We start from the raw sequence: 16,674 nt of genomic DNA, 5'->3' as shown, positions 1-16,674 counted from the left end.
CTCAAACATGAAATATGAACAAAGCATATCCTTCTATAATGTGTACTTGTCTTGATTAAGAGCACTAAGACCCCATTCATGCTTGTGCAACTTGGACTGTGACTTTGGACATCAAAGTCACGTGATAAGTCATACCCCAAGTTTTCATTCATATATGATTGACTTAAAGTTGCAGCGACTTCATAGTAGTTCATGCACTACTTTGGCCGAATTTCATGCAACTTGGGGGCCATAGACTTCAATGTCAACCCTCAAAAGTTGCATGAAAGTCATACCTGAATGTTTTACATTCCCATCAAAGTTGTCAGTTGCATCATTGTTGCACTCCAAAGCCACGCAACTTTGGAGTCATACCAGTGTGAATGGAGTCATTTCTGCCTGCTGCCTCATTCCTTGGCTGTTGGCATGAATCCCTTATGAGAAGTTTACCTGACACCAGTAAGAAAAAAAAATGGTGATGGGAGGCCTGCTGCCTCGTTCCTCAGGCTCTGTTCCTGTGTGAAGGGGGTGGGTCCTTTCCCCTTCCTTTCCTTTCCCCTTCCTTTCCTTTCCCCTTCCTTTCCTTTCCCCTTCCTTTCCTTTCCCCTTCCTTTCCTTTCCCCTTCCTTTCCTTTCCCCTTCCTTTCCTTTCCCCTTCCTTTCCTTTCCCCTTCCTTTCCTTTCCCCTTCTCTTCCTTTCCCCTTCTCCTTTCCTTTCTCCTTCTCCTTTCCTTTCTCCTTCCTTTTCCCTTCCTTTCCTCTTCCTTTCCTTTCCCCTTCTCCTTTCCTTTCTCCTTCCTTTCCCCTTCTCCTTTCCTTTCCCCTTCTCCTTTCCCCTTCTCCTTTCCTTTCCCCTTCTCCTTTCCTTTCCCCTTCTCCTTTCCTTTCCCCTTCTCCTTTCCTTTCCCCTTCTCCTTTCCTTTCCCCTTCTCCTTTCCTTTCCCCTTCTCCTTTCCCCTTCTCCTTCTCCTTTCCCCTTCTCCTTCTCCTTTCCCCTTCTCCTTCTCCTTTCCCCTTCTCCTTTCCCCTTCTCCTTTCCCCTTCTCCTTTCCCCTTCTCCTTTCCCCTTCTCCTTTCCCCTTCTCCTTTCCCCTTCTCCTTTCCCCTTCTCCTTCTCCTTTCCCCTTCTCCTTTCCCCTTCTCCTTTCCCCTTCTCCTTTCCCCTTCTCCTTTCCTTTCCCCCTTCTCCTTTCCCCCTTCTCCTTTCCCCCTTCTCCTTTCCCCCTTCCCCTTCTCCTTTCCTTTCCCCCTTCCCCTTCTCCTCCTTTCCCCCTTCCCCTTCTCCTTTCCTTTCCCCCTTCCCCTTCTCCTTTCTCTTCTCCTTTCCCCTTCTCCTTTCCCCTTCTCCTTTCCCCTTCTCCTTTCTCCTTTCCCCTTCTCCTTTCTCCTTTCCCCTTCTCCTTTCTCCTTTCCCCTTCTCCTTTCTCCTTTCCCCTTCTCCTTTCTCCTTTTCCCCTTCTCCTTTCTCCTTTCCCCTTCTCCTTTCTCCTTTTCCCCTTCTCCTTTTCCCCTTCTCCTTTTCCCCTTCTCCTTTTCCCCTTCTCCTTTTCCCCTTCTCCTTTTCCCCTTCTCCTTTCCCCTTCTCCTTTCCCCTTCTCCTTTCTCCTTCTCCTTTCTCCTTCTCCTTTCCCCTTCTCCTTTCCCCTTCTCCTTTCCCCTTCTCCTTTCCCCTTCTCCTTTCCCCTTCTCCTTTCCCCTTCTCCTTTCCCCTTCTCCTTTCCCCTTCTCCTTTCCCCTTCTCCTTTCCCCTTCTCCTTTCCCCTTCTCCTTTCCCCTTCTCCTTCTCCTTTCCCCTTCTCCTTCTCCTTTCCCCTTCTCCTTCTCCTTTCCCCTTCTCCTTCTCCTTTCCCCTTCTCCTTCTCCTTTCCCCTTCTCCTTCTCCTTTCCCCTTCTCCTTTCTCCTTCTTCTCCTCTTTCCCTTTCCTCTTTCTCCTTTCCCCTTCTCCTTTCCCCTTCTCCTTTCCCCTTCTCCTTTCCCCTTCTCCTTTCCTCCCCCTTCTCTTTTCCCCTTCTCCTTTCTCCTTTCCCCTTCTCCTTTCTCCTTTCCCCTTCTCCTTTCCCCTTCTCCTTTCTCCTTTTCCCCTTCTCCTTTCTCCTTTCCCCTTCTCCTTTCTCCTTTTCCCCTTCTCCTTTTCCCCTTCTCCTTTTCCCCTTCTCCTTTTCCCCTTCTCCTTTTCCCCTTCTCCTTTCCCCTTCTCCTTTCCCCTTCTCCTTTCCCCTTCTCCTTTCTCCTTCTCCTTTCTCCTTCTCCTTTCCCCTTCTCCTTTCCCCTTCTCCTTTCCCCTTCTCCTTTCCCCTTCTCCTTTCCCCTTCTCCTTTCCCCTTCTCCTTTCCCCTTCTCCTTTCCCCTTCTCCTTTCCCCTTCTCCTTTCCCCTTCTCCTTTCCCCTTCTCCTTTCCCCTTCTCCTTTCCCCTTCTCCTTCTCCTTTCCCCTTCTCCTTCTCCTTTCCCCTTCTCCTTCTCCTTTCCCCTTCTCCTTCTCCTTTCCCCTTCTCCTTTCTCCTTTCCCCTTCTCCTTTCTCCTTTCCCCTTCTCCTTTCTCCTTTCCCCTTCTCCTTTCCCCTTCTCCTTTCCCCTTCTCCTTTCCCCTTCTCCTTTCCCCTTCTCCTTTCCCCTTCTCCTTTCCCCTTCTCCTTTCCCCTTCTCCTTTCCCCTTCTTTCCTTTCCCCCTTCTCCTTTCCCCCTTCCCCTTCTCCTTTCCCCCTTCCCCTTCTCCTTTCCTTTCCCCCTTCCCCTTCTCTTTTCCTTTCCCCCTTCCCCTTCTCTTTTCCTTTCCCCCTTCCCCTTCTCTTTTCCTTTCCTTTCCCTCTTCTCCTTCTCCTTTCCTTTCCTCTTTTCCTTCTCCTTTCCTCCTCCTCTCCTTCTCCTTTCCTCCTCTTCTCCTTCTCCTTTCCTCCTCTTCTCCTTCTCCTTTCCCCTTCTCCTTCTCCTTTCCCCTTCTCCTTTCTCCTTTCCCCTTCTCCTTTCTCCTTTCCCCTTCTCCTTTCCCCTTCTCCTTTCCCCTTCTCCTTTCCCCTTCTCCTTTCCCCTTCTCCTTTCCCCTTCTCCTTTCCCCTTCTCCTTTCCCCTTCTCCTTTCCCCTTCTCCTTTCCCCTTCTCCTTTCCCCTTCTTTCCTTTCCCCCTTCTCCTTTCCCCCTTCCCCTTCTCCTTTCCCCCTTCCCCTTCTCCTTTCCTTTCCCCCTTCCCCTTCTCTTTTCCTTTCCCCCTTCCCCTTCTCTTTTCCTTTCCCCCTTCCCCTTCTCTTTTCCTTTCCTTTCCCTCTTCTCCTTCTCCTTTCCTTTCCTCTTTTCCTTCTCCTTTCCTCCTCCTCTCCTTCTCCTTTCCTCCTCTTCTCCTTCTCCTTTCCTCTTCTTCTCCTTCTCCTTCTCCTTTCCTTGCCTCTTCTCCTTCTCCTTTCCTTGCCTCTTCTCCTTCTCCTTTCCTTCTCCTTTCCTTTCCTCTGCAGTGCCCTGATAAGTGCCCATCAGTGCCTCCTATCCATGCCACCTCATCAGTGCTCATCAATGCTGCCTATCCATGCCCATTAGTGCTGCCTATCCATGCCCATTAGTGCTGCCTATCCATGCCACCTCATCAGTGCCCACCAGTGCTGCCTATCCTTGCCCACCAGTGCTGCCTCATCAACGCACATCAGTGAAGGAGAAAAACTGCTCCTTTTTTTTTTTTTTTTTTTTTGTTTATAGCTCAAAAAATAAAACCTCCAGCGGCGATTAAATACCACCAAAAGAACGCTCTATTTGCGTGAAAAAATGATAAAAATTTCATATGTGTACAATGTTGCATGACCGCACAATTGTCATTCAAAATACGACAGCGCTGAAAGCTAAAAATTGTCCTGGGCAGGAAGGGGGTGTAAGTTTCCGGTAGGCAAGTGGTTAAGAGTGAAGCTCTGCTTTATTATTTTCCACTGAAGCTTTGGCTGTAAAGTTTGGTCCATGTCCTCTCCCAATCCTGCTGTTTTGACAGTGTAGAGGTTCAGGGCACTGCTGAGGTCCTTGTTTTGCCTTCCTGTAAGCTAGCCCCCTGTTCTAGAATGACAGCATTTAGCACTGCAGCTGAGCCAGACCAGAATGCTTCCTTCCCGGAGTCTGAATTCTGTGCTGTAAACCTTTGGAATGGTCTGTGGTTTTGGAATGGGTTGTCCAACTAACTAGGTTTGATGGCCAAGTGTCTACTTTTATCCATATCGTGTGTGTGCGTCTACATGAAGGATGACTATAATCGGTGACCTCTGTCCTGTGTGTTGTCTCCAGTCCGGTATTGTACAGCTCCTCTGGGAAGACAACTCTCCGGTGGTGTACACATGCAGCCTGGACGGGGCCGTCAGACTCTGGGATTCCCGCTCAGGAAAAATGATCAGCGAATACTGCGGGCACACGGAGGAAATTCTTGACTTTGCTCTTAACAAGTGAGTATTTCTCCCACGATTTAATTCTCAAGTTCTTTCACTGATCGCAAAATCATAGTTTGAACAGCCACAGAAGCCAGAAAGGATCGCTCAGATCGGGACCCATATCGTACCTGGAAAAAAGGTCTCCAGGCCTACAGTGACTCCACACTCGCATAGCATATAGTATCCAGTAAGATCCAGCCGGAAACTCTGTATCATCCAAATGTAATGAAGTGTATTGGGTACAGGGGCGGACTGACAACTCATGGGGCCCCCGGGCAATAGGGTATTATGGGGCCCCTGTGTCCTTGCCCAAACTCAAAAAAGCCTATGAAAAAGGTACTAGGGGCATCTCATGGGGCCCCCTACTGACCCTGGGCCCTCGGACAGTGCCCGAGTTTCCAAATGGTCAGTCCGCCCCTGATTGGGTACATGGTCAGTACGGCATGAACAGACTAATGTGTTTCAGCGCTCGGGCCTTAGTCAAATGTATTCATGCCGTACTGAATATGTAGTCAATCTTCATTACATTTGGATACTACCGAGTGGGATCTGTATACTGTATTTTATGGGAATGTTTGGCAGGCAGACCTGACCCTTGCCAAGTGCCATTTGGGAATTTTTTTTTTTTTTTTTCAAACCTTTTTTTTCCTGTCTACTCAGTCCACAACTTACACTTGTGTAAGTGACTCTTCCCTTGTTGGATGCTTCTATCTGTGGTTTCAGCAAGAGCCAACGTGCCTCAAAGAATAATTTCTGGGGTGCTGTCTCTTAAGCTAGCCCATAGTGCTCTGGGAATCCCTTGTCTATTAAAGGATAAGTAGGACCAAAGCTTTGATGTCACTCAGCTGGTCCAGAATTATGGGATGTTGGGATCCACCCAGATGCCTGACTGGCAGCTGGCTCAGCTTTTCAGTGTGCCACTGAGAGCCTAAGCCAGCCACTCCCAACCCTTCCACAGCCCAACACTCCAGTGAGTGCTGGAAGAGCAGAGAGTCCGAGACTGACAGTCACTCCTGTCTACTCAGTCCACAACTTACACTTGTGTAAGTGACTCTTCCCTTGTTGGATGCTTCTATCTGTGGTTTCAGCAAGAGCCAACGTGCCTCAAAGAATAATTTCTGGTGTGCTGTCTCTTACGCTAACCCATAGTGCTCTGGGAATCCCTGGTCTATTAAAGGAGAAGTAGGACTTTGATGTCACTCAGCTGGTTCAGAATTATGCGATGTTGGGATCCACCCAGATGCCTGACTGGCAGCTGGCTCAGCCTCTCAGTGTGCCACTGAGAGCCTAAGCCAGCCGCTCTCAACCCTTCCACAGCCCAACGCTCCAGTGAGTGCTGGAAGAGCATAGAGTCGGAGACTGACAGTCACTCCTCTCTGCTCACTAAAGACCGAGAACCAAGCGATCAGCAGTCTTTGATTGCTCAGTTTTCAGTCTTAGAGCCTGTGGGGGACAGATACAGCATTGGACCAATGCTGCATCTACCTAGGTAAGCATGTACAGATCATACCCCAACTCAGCTGCTCAGTCCATCATTCAGCTCTAAAGACCGAGGCTCAGGCTGGGATGTTCCAATCCAAACAATCCATGGCAAATTATGGCAGCAACTATGCTATGAGTATTCATAAAGCAGAAATTCATTAGCATTCTGTACAACCTGCCATTCTATATGTAGCCAGTAAAGTTCAATAGCAAGAGTACACAGAGTTGCCAGCGTTCTTTATTATGTTTTGATAGATGAATATGTAGGTTTGGGGTTTTTTTTGTGTGTTTTGGTGCCATGCAGGTCTCCTGCAGACCTGTCAGTATATCTACTTACCCATATATCCTGTATGGGCAAGCAGATATACTGACAGGAAGAACTGGTTAACTTCCTTTCATTGAGAAGCCGCTAAAGCTGTTGGAACTTGTAGTTCATTCACTGAACTGTGAATGAGGCGGCTGTATGGGCGGAACTACTCCCTGTATTGCTGTCACGGGGGGGATTGGGCAGCGGCTGCAGAATTGGGAATGTGTTCCATGTTCCACCCTAAAAACGGGTGGGACATTTAACATGTTCCCAAAGGTAAACTTATCCTTTTTAATATGCAGGTATTTCCTCTCACTTCCTGTTTTGGCTTTGGGACAGGAAGTGAGGGTAAATCTCAATGGGACACAAATGGCAAATAAAAAACTGAAAGGGGTTATAACCCTCCATTACTCTATCCAAAATGATAAAAAAAAAGTTTTGCCTGAAATTCTTCTTTAAGCAGAATTTACATACACAGTGCTGCAACACATGTATGCTGGCCAGGTACATTGGGTGCCATTTAGGATGAACGGCACTGCATTACAGCAGAGCATTAATATGTAGTAAACAGGCCTTCAACATTTTTTTCAACATCTGGCCTTAGATAAGGGCTTATGTATGTGACCGATTAGAACAATAACCCACCCAGGTCAGCGCATTTCTGTGGCACATACTGCAGCAGACACTATCCATGGATTGATTCACAGTGGTGGACATGAACAGTCTGCATTCAAGAGCACATGTCCATTCTTACAGTGTTACTAAACCCACAACCGTAATATCAGTCTGTATATGCAGTAAAGCATGATTGATTATACTCACTGTGGAACCTAAGTGGTTAATCGTCCGCATTGTGTAAAAATGATGTTTGATCCTGTCTACTCTGATCTTCCCCTGCTTACAGTGCCCCTCTTTTCTCCTGATAAGACAAATTATGTGGAGACACTGTGCACATGCTCAGTTTCTGTTATGGACCACCTGGTGTACTCTAGCAGTCCCCAGGACAGGATTCCCCAGGGCGCGGAGTCTAAGCCCCAGTCCGCTTGTTCACCAGAGCCCCTGATGGTGGGGATGGACTTGGAGCGGACAGTGACCAGGTCGTGGCCCCTGAGTATACCCACCTGAGGTAGAGGAATCACCAGAGGTAATGACAGGTAGAGAGCCTGACGTGAAGAGGCAGACAGGTCTGGAGAGTAGCAGCTAATCCGTGCGGGTCGGATGGATGGCTGAGCAATAGCGTGGTCAAACGGGCCAGGTCGGTAACAGAGGGGTTAGCGTAGTACAAGGCAGCAGGCAGAAGAATAGGTCACTCGCCGGGGTCGGTACCAGTAGTTCAGATCAGGTAGGGATATCCAAAAGAGAGGTCAAACTTAGCCAGGGGTCAGAACAGGAGAAGTCGGCAGAGATCAGGTCCAGGCAGGTCAGCAACGAATCTCAAACAACGGGAACACAGTAACCAGATCAGACCATACGGCAACTTGTGTCTGTGCAGGGCTGATTTAAGTAGCCTGCCCTGCACCTGACAGGTGCAGCCTAGGTCCTAGTGCCTGCCCAGCACCGTCATAGGCGACGGGTGCGCCTGGGTCCTAGTGCCCTGATGCCTGCATGTCTTGACAGACACCTACGCATGTGCAGACCCATGCGTCGCGATGGTCCCTGACAGTTTTGTGTGCATTGCTAGAGTTTTTTTTTATTAATCTTGGGAGAGTGCATGTGATCAGCACAGAGCCAATCGGCACTGTCCAGATAGAGGCCAGGGATACTGCATCCTCCTAGAGCAGAAATAAACTCCTCCTACAAGCTTTAACCAGTGCTCTGCTGGACACTGATAGAAGTCACAAGACTGCTATATACTGCTGATGGGAAAAGGTATTTAATCAGTTTATATTTACTAAAATAATTGCATTTCCATGTTCTGTGTACTGTGGGAGAGCAGATATAGTGAATGCAGGGTCCGGGGAGAGCGGATATAGTGAATTCAGGGTCCGGGGAGAGCGGATATAGCGAACGCGGGGTCCGAGGAGACCGGATATAGCGAACGCGGGGTCCGAGGAGACCGGATATAGCGAACGCGGGGTCCGAGGAGACCGGATATAGCAAACGCGGGGTCCGAGGAGACCGGATATAGCGAACGCGGGGTCCGAGGAGACCGGATATAGCGAACGCGGGGTCCGAGGAGACCGGATATAGCGAACGCGGGGTCCGAGGAGACCGGATATAGCGAACGCGGGGTCCGAGGAGACCGGATATAGCGAACGCGGGGTCCGAGGAGACCGGATATAGCGAACGCGGGGTCCGAGGAGACCGGATATAGCGAACGCGGGGTCCGAGGAGACCGGATATAGCGAACGCGGGGTCCGAGGAGACCGGATATAGCGAACGCGGGGTCCGAGGAGACCGGATATAGCGAACGCGGGGTCCGAGGAGACCGGATATAGCGAACGCGGGGTCCGAGGAGACCGGATATAGCGAACGCGGGGTCCGAGGAGACCGGATATAGCGAACGCGGGGTCCGAGGAGACCGGATATAGCGAACGCGGGGTCCGAGGAGACCGGATATAGCGAACGCGGGGTCCGAGGAGACCGGATATAGCGAACGCGGGGTCCGAGGAGACCGGATATAGCGAACGCGGGGTCCGAGGAGACCGGATATAGCGAACGCGGGGTCCGAGGAGACCGGATATAGCGAACGCGGGGTCCGAGGAGACCGGATATAGCGAACGCGGGGTCCGAGGAGACCGGATATAGCGAACGCGGGGTCCGAGGAGACCGGATATAGCGAACGCGGGGTCCGAGGAGACCGGATATAGCGAACGCGGGGTCCGAGGAGACCGGATATAGCGAACGCGGGGTCCGGTGGAGAGAGAGCGGACATAGCGAACGCGGGGTCCGGTGGAGAGAGAGCGGACATAGCGAACGCGGGGTCCGGTGGAGAGAGAGCGGACATAGCGAACGCGGGGTCCGGTGGAGAGAGAGCGGACATAGCGAACGCGGGGTCCGGTGGAGAGAGAGCGGACATAGCGAACGCGGGGTCCGGTGGAGAGAGAGCGGACATAGCGAACGCGGGGTCCGGTGGAGAGAGAGCGGACATAGCGAACGCGGGGTCCGGTGGAGAGAGAGCGGACATAGCGAACGCGGGGTCCGGTGGAGAGAGAGCGGACATAGCGAACGCGGGGTCCGGTGGAGAGAGAGCGGACATAGCGAACGCGGGGTCCGGTGGAGAGAGAGCGGACATAGCGAACGCGGGGTCCGGTGGAGAGAGAGCGGACATAGCGAACGCGGGGGTCCGGTGGAGAGAGAGCGGACATAGCGAACGCGGGGGTCCGGTGGAGAGAGAGCGGACATAGCGAACGCGGGGTCCGGTGGAGAGAGAGCGGACATAGCGAACGCGGGGTCCGGTGGAGAGAGAGCGGACATAGCGAACGCGGGGTCCGGTGGAGAGAGAGCGGACATAGCGAACGCGGGGTCCGGTGGAGAGAGAGCGGACATAGCGAACGCGGGGTCCGGTGGAGAGAGAGCGGACATAGCGAACGCGGGGTCCGGTGGAGAGAGAGCGGACATAGCGAACGCGGGGGTCCGGTGGAGAGAGAGCGGACATAGCGAACGCGGGGGTCCGGTGGAGAGAGAGCGGACATAGCGAACGCGGGGGTCCGGTGGAGAGAGAGCGGACATAGCGAACGCGGGGGTCCGGTGGAGAGAGAGCGGACATAGCGAACGCGGGGGTCCGGTGGAGAGAGAGCGGACATAGCGAACGCGGGGGTCCGGTGGAGAGAGAGCGGACATAGCGAACGCGGGGGTCCGGTGGAGAGAGAGCGGACATAGCGAACGCGGGGGTCCGGTGGAGAGAGAGCGGACATAGCGAACGCGGGGTCCGGTGGAGAGAGAGCGGACATAGCGAACGCGGGGTCCGGTGGAGAGAGAGCGGACATAGCGAACGCGGGGTCCGGTGGAGAGAGAGCGGACATAGCGAACGCGGGGTCCGGTGGAGAGAGAGCGGACATAGCGAACGCGGGGTCCGGTGGAGAGAGAGCGGACATAGCGAACGCGGGGTCCGGTGGAGAGAGAGCGGACATAGCGAACGCGGGGTCCGGTGGAGAGAGAGCGGACATAGCGAACGCGGGGTCCGGTGGAGAGAGAGCGGACATAGCGAACGCGGGGTCCGGTGGAGAGAGAGCGGACATAGCGAACGCGGGGTCCGGTGGAGAGAGAGCGGACATAGCGAACGCGGGGTCCGGTGGAGAGAGAGCGGACATAGCGAACGCGGGGTCCGGTGGAGAGAGAGCGGACATAGCGAACGCGGGGTCCGGTGGAGAGAGAGCGGACATAGCGAACGCGGGGTCCGGTGGAGAGAGAGCGGACATAGCGAACGCGGGGTCCGGTGGAGAGAGAGCGGACATAGCGAACGCGGGGTCCGGTGGAGAGAGAGCGGACATAGTAAATGCAGGGATGAAAACTCCTACAAGCTTTAACCAGTGCTCTGCTGCACACTGATGGAAGTTACATGACTGCTCTAACTACCGATGAGTTGTCACTTTCGGTGGGAGACCAGATATAGTGAATGCAGGGTCCTGTGTTTAGTAACACTTTAATGTTCCCTATAACATAGCAGTTGTTGACTTTTTAAGTTCAGGTCCACTTAAAGCCGTTGTCTTTCTTGTTTCAGGGATGCTTCCATCGTAGTGACCGCATCTGGAGATCACAAAGCAAAAGTGTTCTGCGTGCAGAGACCCGACCGCTAACTGGGGTGGCATCAGCACCCGTCCACTGTACAGGGCAATCGTTGTGTCTCTCTCTCTTTTTCTCTCTCTGAAAGGCTTGGAGCTGTTAGCTGTCTTCTTTACTTATATGTGTGGATGCAATTTAATCTCTCCAGACCGGCGTATGCGGATGCGCATGTACATGTTCACACTAACTTGGGGAGGAGAAAGAGGCTGATGCTTTTGGCTCCAAAAAAGGCCACGCGACCCAAATGACATAATTTCCATAGACTGGCCGTGTGTGTAAGTGGCGTTACCAACATTCACGGATAAATACTTCCACGTATTTTCAGGAGATTTTCAGAACAGAGGATACTTAAAGCCAAGGTGGTGTAGTGGGGAGCCATACTTTAAACAAACGGCTGACTTCCTGTCCCGTAGTTCCGTAGAACAACCGACTGTTGGTTTTTGCGGGAGCTAACGCAGAACATTAGGGTATATAATGCAAAGGTCAAAGATCTCAATTTCTAGACTGGAATGGGTATTTTTACATCCGTAACCCGGAGTGTTACTAGTCACTATTTCACATAACGCACATTTTTTTTTCTTCTTTTTTTTTATGGGGGCACATTGGTGATGTAAAGACTGGCTACCGCCATGTTTTAAAGACACCATGATCAGAGGTGTTTTGTCAAAGTGTACCTGTCATTTTGATTAACTAAATCATCTTTTAGTGATACATTAGGCTCTGAGAAACGCAAATGGGCAACTCCACTGTGATTTATACATTTTGCTTTCTGTTGGATTTATAATCTGGAACCCGATTCTCCACATCTTAAAGTGCCTCCGTCACGCGAATAAACATCTAGGTGTGCCAGCACATTTTTAGTGACCCTGATGGTCTCTACAGCTTTACTCACCAGCTGCACAAGGTGGCATATTCTCAGTATTGCAGTGGCCCGTTTCTAACTTTCCTCATTTTTTTTTTTTTTTTTTTAATCAGTGCTGCAGCCTCAGGAAAGGTTTTCAGTTTGCGACTTTTAATGCCCATGTCCCCCACTGTGCACTGGTTCCTACCCATGTTACCACTGAGCCCTGTAGTGACCTAGGGGGTCAAAGGAAGGAACCAGTGCACAGTGGAGGGGGAGCACAGGCATCCCCAGCACTGCCAGAAGTGTTGAATGCCAAAGTAGCTGGAATTAAGAGTTAGAAGAAACATGCCGCTGTTTAGTTGGGTATATGTGATCGTCTTTTGGAGGGGAGTAAAATCTTTTCAGGTACATGCACACGGCTGCAAGAGATCCCTACAGGTGTGGTATGGCTCCAGTAGTTGCCTGCAGTGTTTCCTAGACTTGAAGAGCCCATTCTGGAGCCTCTTATCAGCTTTCAACCGCTTTAAAGTACAGGCGTACCTCGGTTTACGAATTTAATGCATTCTCCGGGACTTTTCGCATTGCGAAATATTTGTGAACCGAAACATGGTTTCCCATAGGAATGCATTGAAAACCAATTAATCCGTTCCCGAGGTCAGAAAAATGTAAAAAAAAAAAGTCGTTTGTGTCGGTTTTTAAATGTAATTACCACTTCTTTTTTTTTTTTTTTTTTTCACTATAGCTCAGAGAATCAGCTGTCACTTTCCCCCCAGCGAAAAGAAAGAAAGTTTCCTAGTTTATTTCTGGAGTTAAAAGAAACAGTTTCCTTTTAGTTTCTTAAAAGAAACAATGTTTCCTTTAGCTCTAGGGAAAGCTAATTCTGTGAGCTGTAGTGAAGAAAAAAAAAGCCGGCAATTGCATTTAAAAATCAACACCGACATACATTTTTTTTTTTCGGAATACGAAGTGTATGTCAGTGTTGATTTTAAATGCAATTGCCGGCTTTTTTTTTCTTCACTACAGCTCACAGAATTAGCTTTCCCTAGAGCTAGAGGAAACTTTTTTTCTTTTAAGAAACTAAAAGGAAACAGTGTTTCTTTTAACTCGGTGAAAATACTTTTTTTTTTTTTTTTCCGGAATACGAAGTGTATTTTCCCGAGTTAAAAGAAACAAAGTTTCCTTTAGCTCCGGGGAAAGCTAATTCTGTGAACTATAGTGAAAAAAAAAAAGGCGGCAATTGCATTTAAAAATCAACACCAACATACACTTCTTATTGCAAAAAAAATCGTAAACCGAGGCATTATTTTGAATGGATTTTCGTTTTGTAAACAGAAAATTACGACAACCGAGGCGTTCGTAAACCGCGATACACCTGTAAACCGCGATACACCTGTATAACTAAAGGCAAAACTTTTCTTTTTTAGTTTTGGATAGAGTGTAGAGGGATTAAAACCCCTGTCAGTTTTTATCCCGTTGGGGAGATTCACTCTTCCTAGTTGTCCTGTTTACCATCATCATCAAAAGTAAAAGAAAATCCCACATTTTGGGTTGTCCCCAGACAAGTAATAGAGGAGAAATCTTCCAATGGGGACACTAGTTCTGGTGACCTGGGGGAACCCAAGGGATTCTCTTAATTTGCAGGGATTTCCTCTCACTTCTTGTTTTGGCTGTGGGTCAGGAAGCGAAGGGAAATCTCCCCAATGGGACACAGATGGCAAAATTTATAAAAACAAAAAAAAGAAAATTGCATTTAGTTCTACTTGAAGGGTTACATACACACAGCCACTGTGGAGGGGAGTCTTTTGCAGGCGAGTAAATCTTTTAGGGTACATGCACACGGCTGTGTGAGGGCCACACACTGTACATTTGGGTGTCATTCTTTGGTTAGGAATCACAGGTGCAGTGTCAAAATAAATGACAGGCTGAGGGCATCACAATCGTCCCTCTATGCAAGTATTGCTTGGATCTGCCTATACCAGTGTGCAGACGCTGTGTATTACAGCCTGTTGTTGATTTGGACAGGCTGCTGGCAACGGGTTGAATGCTGCACCTGTGAGTCCGGGGCAGGGAAGTACCCCCGAATGTATGCTTTGCTGCCATGTGCAGTGGTGTATTTAGGTTTTGTGCTGCCCTAGGCATCACAAAAATTGGCCCCCCACAGAAAGAGCCTGACATTGACCAAGAACACCCCTGCCCTCCACTACCACTGCCCCCCATACACCAGCCACCATCCCCCTTGGCGAGAGAGAGACACTCCCCTTCACAGCTCCGGACATCCCCAGGAACAAGAATCGGGCTGTGCATACACCGTCATGAAACCCACAGCATCTCTCGGAACCCACCAGGTCCCCATGCCGTGTGTGTCCCTTCTGTCTCTTCTTCCAAGGGGCAGCGCTGCCCCCCCTGAAAAAATGCCACCCTAGGCAAATGCCTTGTTAGCCTTGTGGTAAATACACCCCTGGCCATGTGCCCTAAACGATTTGAACCCTTGAAAGGGAAAACCTCATATACTCGCCTCTACAGTGGCTGTGCGCATGTTCCCTTAAAGATCAACTCCGCTTTTGTTTGAGTGGAAAGAAAAACCCAACAAAAACACTCCCCTCTGAGTGATCCATGTACATTGCAGGGATTTTACCAAACTTTGTTGCAGTTTCCTACTTTTTGTTATTCTGAAGAAATTGCTGTTTTGTCTGTGTCCATGTACAAAATGAATGTAAATGAGAGTGATTTTATAATTATCAGCTGCTGCACTTGCAAAGTTCTAATGAGGGGTAAGTGTCGGGGTCTGCATCCTTTTTTAGATGTGATTTCCCTTTTGGGAGTCTCTCACCAAAACCGATATTTTTGTTGCAGGGGATGCCCAAAATCTGACTTAGATTTTCTTAAATCTTCGTGCAGAAATCACAAAAGCAGGAAATGACATTTCTGAGAATGATCTATATACCATCTGTGTACAGACCGCCTCCAGGTCGCCATATTGCATTTTACAGACAGCGGCTGCAGATTGAAAAGGAAAGGTCATTTTTAATAACGTTCAATTACAACATGAATTGTATAGCAATTGTACATAGTATATTATTTTTTATTTGCTATTTTCTTTTTCATGAAAGTGGAGTTACCCTTTAAAGCTGTAGAGAGCGGATTAGAGGCTCCAGAATGCCCAGGGAGTACTGTATACGTCCACTGACGTGCTACACCTCACGGGGTGAGTGGCTGAGCCTGGGCTTTGGAAGGAAGCCAAAAGCCAAAGCAACACAGCTGCCCGGGCACACAATGTACATCGCAGGCACTTCAAGGTCTTTAGCTCCTCCAAGTGACAGGTTTGCTTTAAGAGATGAAAGTGTTTAATTTTGCTTTGGCAGATATATGTATGAAATCAGTTTGTTAAATAAAAGGGCTGTCTATAATCCTGCTTTGTGGCAATAAGGTGCTCAGGAATTGTGTCGTACGACAACACTGTCCGTTATATTTGCTTTCTCTGTTGATCTCGAAGAGAAAAACTTTGTTCTGCAGTCCAATTAGGGAATCTGCCTCCAGTAATAATCAATACATTGGGAGGAGGGGAGTTGCTGGGTTTTGGTTATTAACTCTCAAGTTTATATATTTTATAACCGAAACACTCAGACGTTTGTTTAGAGACCTCCAGGCATAACCGATCCCTTTTTATGGGCTCATGTATGCAGAAGTTTATGACCATACACCACTCAGATCAGCGTATTTCTGCAGTCGGTATGAACAGGATTTCTGATGGGTCATCTATGGGAAGCCTGTACAAATCAATGATGGGCTGACCCTGTCCATGGCTGGTTGCAATGAAGCAATGACTGGCGCTTAAAGTGTTACTAAACCTCAGATCGTGTGTTCACTATATCCGCTCTGCCCGGACCCTGCGTTCACTATATCCGGTCTCCCCGGACCCTGCGTTCACTATATCCGCTCTCCCCGGACCCTGCGTTCACTATATCCGCTCTCCCCGGACCCTGCGTTCACTATATCCGCTCTCCCCGGACCCTGCGTTCACTATATCCGCTCTCCCCGGACCCTGCGTTCACTATATCCGCTCTCCCCGGACCCTGCGTTCACTATATCCGCTCTCCCCGGACCCTGCGTTCACTATATCCGCTCTCCCCGGACCCTGCGTTCACTATATCCGCTCTCCCCGGACTCTGCGTTCACTATATCCGCTCTCCCCGGACTCTGCGTTCACTATATCCGCTCTCCCCGGACTCTGCGTTCACTATATCCGCTCTCCCCGGACTCTGCGTTCACTATATCCGCTCTCCCCGGACTCTGCGTTCACTATATCCGCTCTCCCCGGACTCTGCGTTCACTATATCCGCTCTCCCCGGACTCTGCGTTCACTATATCCGCTCTCCCCGGACTCTGCGTTCACTATATCCGCTCTCCCCGGACTCTGCGTTCACTATATCCGCTCTCCCCGGACTCTGCGTTCACTATATCCGCTCTCCCCGGACTCTGCGTTCACTATATCCGCTCTCCCCGGACTCTGCGTTCACTATATCCGCTCTCCCCGGACTCTGCGTTCACTATATCCGGTCTCCCCGTACCCCGCGTTCACTATATCCGGTCTCCCCGTACCCAGCGTTCACTATATCCGGTCTCCCCGTACCCAGCGTTCACTATATCCGGTCTCCCCGTACCCAGCGTTCACTATATCCGCTCTCCCCGTACCCCGCGTTCACTATATCCGCTCTCCCCGGACCCCGCGTTCACTATATCCGCTCTCCCCGGACCCCGCGTTCACTATATCCCGTCTCCCCGGACCCCGCGTTCACTATATCCCGTCTCCCCGGACCCCGCGTTTACTATATCCCGTCTCCCCGGACCCCGCGTTTACTATATCCGCTCTCCCCGGACCCCGCATTCACTATATCCGCTCTCCCCGGACCCCGCATTCACTATATCCCGTCTCCCCGGACTCC

At 50.2% G+C, this 16,674-nt stretch overlaps 1 long non-coding RNA gene across 1 annotated transcript; it reads left to right on the top strand.

Annotated features, from left to right (window-relative positions):
• The first annotated feature begins 4,237 nt into the window (after nucleotides 1–4,237).
• Nucleotides 4,238–11,741, top strand: LOC149444204 (uncharacterized). Its single transcript, XR_016306547.1, has 2 exons — nucleotides 4,238–4,388; nucleotides 10,826–11,741. It is a non-coding gene; the product is annotated as an uncharacterized LOC149444204 (long non-coding RNA).
• The last annotated feature ends 4,933 nt before the right edge of the window (nucleotides 11,742–16,674 follow it).

This window comes from Staurois parvus, unplaced genomic scaffold (assembly GCF_062004578.1).
Source record: "Staurois parvus isolate SC_StPar_1 unplaced genomic scaffold, SC_StPar_1.0 ptg000803l, whole genome shotgun sequence".
Lineage (NCBI taxonomy): Eukaryota > Metazoa > Chordata > Amphibia > Anura > Ranidae > Staurois > Staurois parvus.
The sequence above is the reverse complement of the archived record's forward strand: the minus strand, read 5'-3'. Positions and strand labels throughout refer to the sequence as shown.